Here is a 7920-nt window from a genome sequence, read left to right as displayed (position 1 = left end):
GGAGATTTGGGCCTTACTGAGGAGAACAATCTCAAAACAGTGGCCCACCATCAGGGCTCTGATCTTCTCCACTGTCTCCCTTTGCTCCCCTGAACCAGCATCAGGACAGAGGAAGGCCTACCCAGTGAGGTTGCAGACCCCCTTGAATGTAATGAGAGCCTCAGTGAGCCCCTGTATTCTAGTGTTACCCACACTTCAGGTTTGTATCCAGCTGTGGCCTCAGAATCCTCAACACAATGGAGAACGTTGTGTAACACCTGTGAGGTGGTTGTAGGTCAGCTAAGGTGAGTCCGTTCACTGAGATCTGGGAGGTACAACTGAAGTCTCTGTTGGGCACAGAAGTCTATCAAGTGACACAAGAAATCTGAGTGATGCGGGAAATCTGAGTGGCACAGGATGACAGGACCCCTGCTCTTGATACTATTGTCCCTCAACAGTCCCCAAGTTCACTGACCTTAGAATCATTCCCCTGGGATCTCATGTCAGGAATCAGACAACATCCTATTGGGGAGTAGTTATAACAGACACTAGCCAGTAGCAATAGCACACCCATGAATAACAGGGTCGGAGCTGGTCAGGAGTGACCTCTCCCTCTCCCTGGGAGGTGGGGCCTGAATTAGGTGGCTTCCCTTTCAATGACTGGAGGGGAGCCATGGTGTGGCCACGGTGTCAGGTGGGTGTCTTGTCACATTTACATCAGCTCAGGTCCTGGATGGAGAAGCTGGGTCAGCCTGTCGGGCCCAACCTCAGGAAGCCCAGATATGAAGGGAGATGACACTGGAGGCACTAGAGCAGCATTAGATGGACCACTGAGCGATGGTCACTGAGCTCTGACTTCCTAACCTCTGACCCAGCAGAGCAGTCTTCCTTGCCTGGGGCTGCAGGCTCACTCTGAATATTACTGCATTAAATTGGACCTCATAATGTTAATTAATTGAGAGTATAGCCAGTATGTTTAATTAGATTCCGCTCTTAGTAAATTTAGCATGAAATATACTCAAATAGCAATGATCACAGAAAAGGGCGTGACAGAGACGCACAGGGGAGCTTCCTGAGAGAGCTACCAGAGGGAATTAAGTCCAGAGTTGCAGGTGGTCAGTTGGGACAAGGCTGTCAGGAGGCTGTGCAGAGGGAGACAGAGCAGAGGTGGACCCATCTCTGGTGACCTGAGATTTGGTCTCTAATGGGACCTGGAGCCGGACTGACCGTGTTCACCTGAGATGATTTCCCGAGACCCAGAGTCACCCTCTCAGGTGGGAGAACTGGACTCTGCTCATTTGAAACACACCCTCCCTGCTTCCTCCAGCTTCTGAAGTGCCCTCTGAGCTGATGACATTTCCATCTGTTGATGGTTCCATGGGAGTGTTTCCAGCACGAAGTCTCCTGTCCATTTTCTGTGGGTCCATCCAGAAATTCTGGGCTCACAGATATTCACTGTATCTCTAGGCTGCGGTCACCGTACACATAGGTGTCTTTGGACTGAGCAGCTAATCCAAGATGTTCAAGGACGGTGGTCTCCAACAGTCACCCATGGTCTTGTCCATCAGGGTGATGTATATCTGCTGGGGCAACCCGGAGTATGGTGACACAAGTTGTGTTCTCTCCATGAGTCACCCAGCTGCATAATTCATTAGGGTCCCATATGTGAATCTCTCATTTCTTACAGGGAACCGGGAAAACCCCTCCCTGGAGGAGACATGGTGGTGGTGTGTCTGTCAGAGGGGCCAGCATTTGATTGACCAGGGCCCCTGTGCCTGTCCATCACCATCATCACCATCACCACCATCATCAGCATCATCACCATCACCATCATCATCACCATCATCACCATCACAACCATCACTATCACACCATTGTCACCATCATCACCATCATCACCATCACCATCATCACCATCATCAGCATCATCACCATCACCATCATCATCACCATCATCACCATCACAACAATCACTATCACCACCATTGTCACCATCATCACCATCATCACCATCAACACCATCATCACCATCATCAGCATCATCACCATCACCGTCATCATCACCATCATCACCATCACAACAATCACTATCACCACCATTGTCACCATCACCACCATCACCATCACCACCATCATCACCATCCTCACCATCCTCACCATCATCACTATCATTACAATCACCACCATAATCACCATCATCACCATCACCACCATCTTCACCATCATCACCATCACCATCCTCACCATCCTCACCATCATCACCATCATTACCATCGTCACCAGCATCACCATCATATTTGCTTATTTATTATCATTTTTCTCATTTTTAAGGCATATTGTACACACATAATGAGCCATTATCTCTATTTCTGCTCATTTTTTATAATTGTTCAGTGAAATTTGTAGCCAGACTCTATTTACCTTCTCATGTGACTGATGGCTCATTCCTGCCTCTTCTCCATTTGCCCCACTCGGGAATCTGATAGGAAAGGCGGGGTCTCCTCTGTAGATGTCCTGGGGAAATGAAACCACACCAGCCCCTGGGATTAGATTTCCTCCCTCCCCACCACCTCGCTGAGATCAAAGTCCTGAGCCAGTCTCCTCTCCTGGCTCCACAGATCCCCTCTGACTTGCTGTAGGGCCTTCCCTGTGCTTCCCAGAGATTTCAACTCTGTACATGACAAACTTCCTGTTCCTTGGTTGTGGGTTTGTCCACAGCCTATACAACTGTGCAAAGCCACCCTGAGTCATGTCTCTTCCTAGTGTCACCTACTCTTGGAGAGGTAAGCATGACCACAGGCCAATGACTGTCACTACGTGGGTCTCTCCTCTCTAGCTTTGGGGTCACATGTCTCAGGTGTCAAACCCCCACCTGTCCTACTGCTGCCTGGATGGGACCCTGAGCTGTGAGGGGCTGAGCTGCTCTGTGGAGTCAGCAGAGCCTCCTGTTAGATTTAGGCGACAATGGACAGAAGCTGTCCCGATTAATTTTCATTTAAGGGAAAGTGTGTCTGAAAAATACTTTATCTATGTTGTCCATCTGAGAAAGTTTTCTCTGGTTACAACAGACCTTTCTAAATGACAGACCGCAGAGGAAAGTGCAGAATCAGGAATCCAGAGACGTTCCCTGAGGGAAACTGTGACAGGAAGAGGAAACCGGCCAGGAAACAGCCCAAACCGCCAACTTCATCTGCTCCTGGGAGGGTCCTTGTGCTCAGGGCCCCTGAGCACCCCAGTGGCTTCAGCCCCTCCTGCAGGGAGGTTTGTGTCTGGCTCACACTGACCTCCCCTCACTGTGTGTCTTTTGCACAGAAATACACGGCCGAATCCTCAGATTTCAGGCTGTTTATTTGCAGATACACCATGTTCTTGGCGTTGTCTCTGGAGATGGTGAATCGGCCCTTCACAGAGTCTGCATAGTATGTGCTACTTCCACTACTACTAATGCGTGAGACCCACTCCAGCCCCTTCCCTGGAGCCTGGCGGACCCAGTGCATGTAGTAGCTACTGAAGGTGAATCCAGAGGCTGCACAGGAGAGTCTCAGAGACCCCCCAGGCTTCACCACGGCTCCCCCAGACTCCACCAGCTGCACCTCACCCTGGACACCTGCAAACACAAAGATGTCCTGGTCAGGAAACTATCAAACGTCCACTGTTTCTCTCACTCATGTCCACTCCCACACTCAGTGTCTCTTGTTCTCCATAAATTACCTCTTAAAATAGCAACAAGGAAAACCCAGCTGAACCCAGGCCACATGGTGACTGGTCTGTGTTCAGTCCTGATCAGGGAATGAGAACAGCTGGGGATCCCGGGGCTGGGCTCCTGTCCCAGAGTTGCAGGGTCGGGGCTGGGCTGGTTTTTATGACCAGAGGGGGCCCTTTTTGCATGTCCTCCTGCTATATAGAGAGCTCAGGGGTGAAACTACAGATAAGTCAGTAACTCAGTGCAGGTGAGAGGTTTCTAGGGCATTTGGTTGCCCTGGTAGCTTTCCACCCACTAAATACAGAATTATAGGAGGTTTGGGGTTTGTTGATGAGACCACATCCAGTAACAGTGACCCAGGCTCAAGGCTCTGATCCTGCCACTGGCTCCCATTGCTCCCCTAAACCTACTCCTGACACAGCTGCACCTGCTCCGTGAGGGAGCAGAACCCCTTGTATATGTTGAGATCCTCAATGAGCCCCCCTGTATTCCAGTGTTACCCACACTTAAGGGCTGTATCCAGCTGTGGCCCCAGAGTCCCCACTGCCATGGAGAAGGTTGTGCATCACTTGTGAGGTGGTCGTAGGTCAGCTAAGGTGAGTCAGGTTCACTGAGATCTGGGAGGTACAACTGAAGTCTCTGTTGGGCACAGAAGTCTATCAAGTGACCCAAGAAATCTGAGTGATGAGGGGAACCTGAGTGACACAGGATGACAGGACCCCTGCTCTTGATACCATTGTCCATCTCCTGTCCCTCAACAATCCCCAAGTTCACTGGCCTTAGAAGCCCTTCCCTGGGATCTCATGTCAGGAATCAGACAACATCCTATTGGGAGTAGTCATAACACACTTGCCAGTAGCCATAGCACACCCATGAGTAACAGGGTCCATGCTGGTCAGGAGAGACCTCTCCCTTTCCCTCTCCCTGGGAGATGGGGGCTGAATTAGGTGGCTTCCCTTTCCATGGTTGGAGGGGTGTCCATGGTGGGGCCATGGTGACAGGTGGGTGTCCTGTAAGATCCTATCAACTCAAGTCCTGGAGGGAGGATCTGGGTCAGCCTCTGGGCCCAACCTCAGGAAACCCAGATATGAACAGAGATGGCACTGGAGACACTAGAGCAGCATTGGATGGACCACCTCACATCACTGAGCTTTGATCTCTTGACCTCTGACCCAGCAGAGTAGCCTTCCTTGCTTGGGGCTGCAGTCTCAGTCTGAATATTAATGCATTAAATTGGACTTTACAATGTTAAGTACTTGAGAGGTTAGACAGTATGTTTCATTAGATTAGGCTCCTAGAAAATTTAACATGAAATATAATCCAATAGAAATGATCACAGGAAAGGGCGTGATAGAGATGCACACGGGAGGTTCCCGAGAGAGCTACCGGAGGGAATTAAGTCCAGAGGTTGCAGGTGGTCAGTTGGGACAAGGCTGTCAGGAGGCTGTGCAGAGGGAGACAGAGCAGAGGGGGAACCATCTCTGGTGACCTGAGATTTGGTCTCTAATGGGACCTGGAGCCGGACTGACCGTGTTCACCTGAGATGATTTCCCGAGACCCAGAGTCACCCTCTCAGGTGGGAGAACTGGACTCTGCTCATTTGAAACACACCCTCCCTGCTTCCTCCAGCTTCTGAAGTGCCCTCTGAGCTGATGAGTTTGGAATCCTTCCCTGTTCCTGCATTTCTTGGAAGTGGTCAAGAAGGACTGTCTGAGAAGGTAGTTGATTTTCTCTGAAGTGTGTGTAGAATTCATCCTTGAATCCATTTGGACACGAGCTTTCCTCCGCTTAGAGTTTTTGATGAATACTTCATTTATTTTTTAGACTTTGTACCAGTCTACAATGTCAGATTCAAATTCCTGATTTAGCACCTATTAAGGGGACAGAGAAATACAACTGTGGACCTTCAGAGAGTGTAGTAAGTGCTGAAATAATGGTGTGTGCAGACCACGTGTTTGTATCCCATGCCATCCAAGAGAATGAACTCGAACACGCTCCCTGGTATAGAATTCATAAAGTGTCTTAGTCCCGAGAATGGACCTCCCTCACCTCCAGCTCCAGCAGCACAAGGGACGGGCCCCAGCTGCTGGTCTCTGACATCCACTGTGGTTTTTGCTGGGGACACAGCTGTGCCCGACCCCCAGACCTTGGCTGAGCTTGGCAGTGGAACCAAGGCAGGGCCACTGCTGGGAGACAGGAGTCACCTGAAGGAAGGTCCTGGCTCCAGCCACCTCCGAGGCATTTGTGGGGCCTTCGGGAACTGCAGGGAGTTTACACAAGGTCTTCCTCTTGTGGACACACTTCCATGGTATCTGACGGTTTCCTGGGCTTCCCAAGCTGTCCAGATTTTTCTTCCTCCCTAAGATACACTGTCTGTTTACACCAAAAAATGTTTCTACCACTGGAGTAAATCTATTAAAATACAAAGCCATCAGTGGTAGCCACAGAGAGACAGGTGTAGAGACTCTTGGAAGAAATGTCCTATGGAGAGGAACCGGGACCTGGGAGAAATCAGCCACAAACACCACCTGCCCCTGGTCCTGTGGGTGCAGCACAGAGCCTGCGGGTCCTGAGTGCCCCCTGGTGTCCCGATTGGGTGCTCAGCCCAGTCTCCAGAGGCTGCAGGGAGGGTTGTGTGTGGTTCACACTGACCTCCCCTCCCTGTGTCTGCTGCAAAGAAATACATGGCCGAGTCCTCGGGTCTCAAGCTGTTCATTTTAAAAGAGATTGTGCTTGTAGGGTTGTCCCTGGAGACTGTGAATCTTCCTTGGCTGGTACCACTGATTTTTTCCAGTTGGGCTACTCACTGTTGCCACCCACTCCAGCCCCTTCCCTGGAGTCTGGCGGACCCAGTGCATGTAGTAGCTACTGAAGGTGAATCCAGAGGCTGCACAGGAGAGTCTCAGAGACCCCCCAGGCTTCACCACGGCTCCCCCAGACTCCACCAGCTGCACCTCACCCTGGACACCTGCAAACACAAAGATGTCCTGGTCAGGAAACTCTCACACATCCACTGTTTCTCTCACTCATGTCCACTCACACACTTGGTGTCTCTTGTCCCCCATAAATTACCTCTTAAAATAGCAAGAAGGAAAACCCAGCTGAGCCCAAGCCCCCTGGTGAGTGGTCTGTGTTCAATCCTGATCAGGGAATGAGAACCGTTGGGAATCCCGGGGCTGGGCTCCTGTGCCAGAGCTGCAGGGTTGGGGCTGGGCTGGTTTTTATGAGCAGAGGGGGCCCTATTTGCATGTTCTTCTGCTATAAAGGCAGCTCTGTGGTTGGACCCTGACATTAAGGACACATCCTAGTCTGTGACACGTCCTTTTGTGCAGGTCTGTAAAAATTACTCCTGATGTCCTGTCCTCTGACCTCCTCACTGCCCTCAAAGCCTCCAAGAGACCTGTAAAAACAATCAGGAGAGAAAATGCCATTAAAGAAAAAGTGAGGTGTTTAAAATGAGGGATGGCTTTTAGAGTCTCCAGTAATGACAAAGCTGAGAAATCATCCCTCCAACCCAGAGGAAGAATGAAAAGTGCAGGAGGCTCATGTTCAGGGGATGGGAAACTGCACCTGACACTATTTCTCTACAAAGTGTTCAGAGGATGAATTAAGACCAGAGTGTGAACCCAGAGCAGGTGATCAATTTCTGGGGAGAGCGGAGGGTCTGTGTGGGCCCCTGGGACACAGAAGCATGAACCATAGAGACACAGGCAGAGCCCCCGGGACATGACCTTCAGGGGTAGCTGCACTACCTCATGTGCTGTGTTTCTCCTCTAGACCCTGATGGAAACCAGTTTCCTACCCTGGGGATGTAGAAGTAGCTCCGTCATGAGCAGGTGTGTCTAGGTCAAGATAAATGCAATAACTTTGCATATTTCGTGCCAGTCTCTTCTGCCCTGAAATGTTTCTCTTGAGAGATCTGCTGACAGCCTTATGGAGGCTGCCTTGTAGGTAATTAACTGCTTTTCTCTTGCTGCATGTAAAATTCTGTCTTTGTCATTGACCCTTCTCATTATAATTCTGAGGTGTGCATGTGTGAACCTATTAGTGTTCATCGTGTTTGGGACCCTGTGAGCCTCCTGGACTGTGTGTCTTTCCCCTTCACCTGATTAGTGAAGTTTTAGGTCCTTATTTCATCACATAGGTTCTGGATCACTTGCTCTGTGTCTTCTCCTGTTGGGATGCCTATGACGCGGATGTTGTTTTATTTCAAATTTCCCAAATTCACGTTAACAATC

This window comes from Miniopterus natalensis, chromosome 1, assembly GCF_054644295.1.
Source record: "Miniopterus natalensis isolate mMinNat1 chromosome 1, mMinNat1.hap1, whole genome shotgun sequence".
NCBI classification, from domain to species: domain Eukaryota; kingdom Metazoa; phylum Chordata; class Mammalia; order Chiroptera; family Miniopteridae; genus Miniopterus; species Miniopterus natalensis.
Note: the sequence above shows the minus strand (reverse complement) of the source record.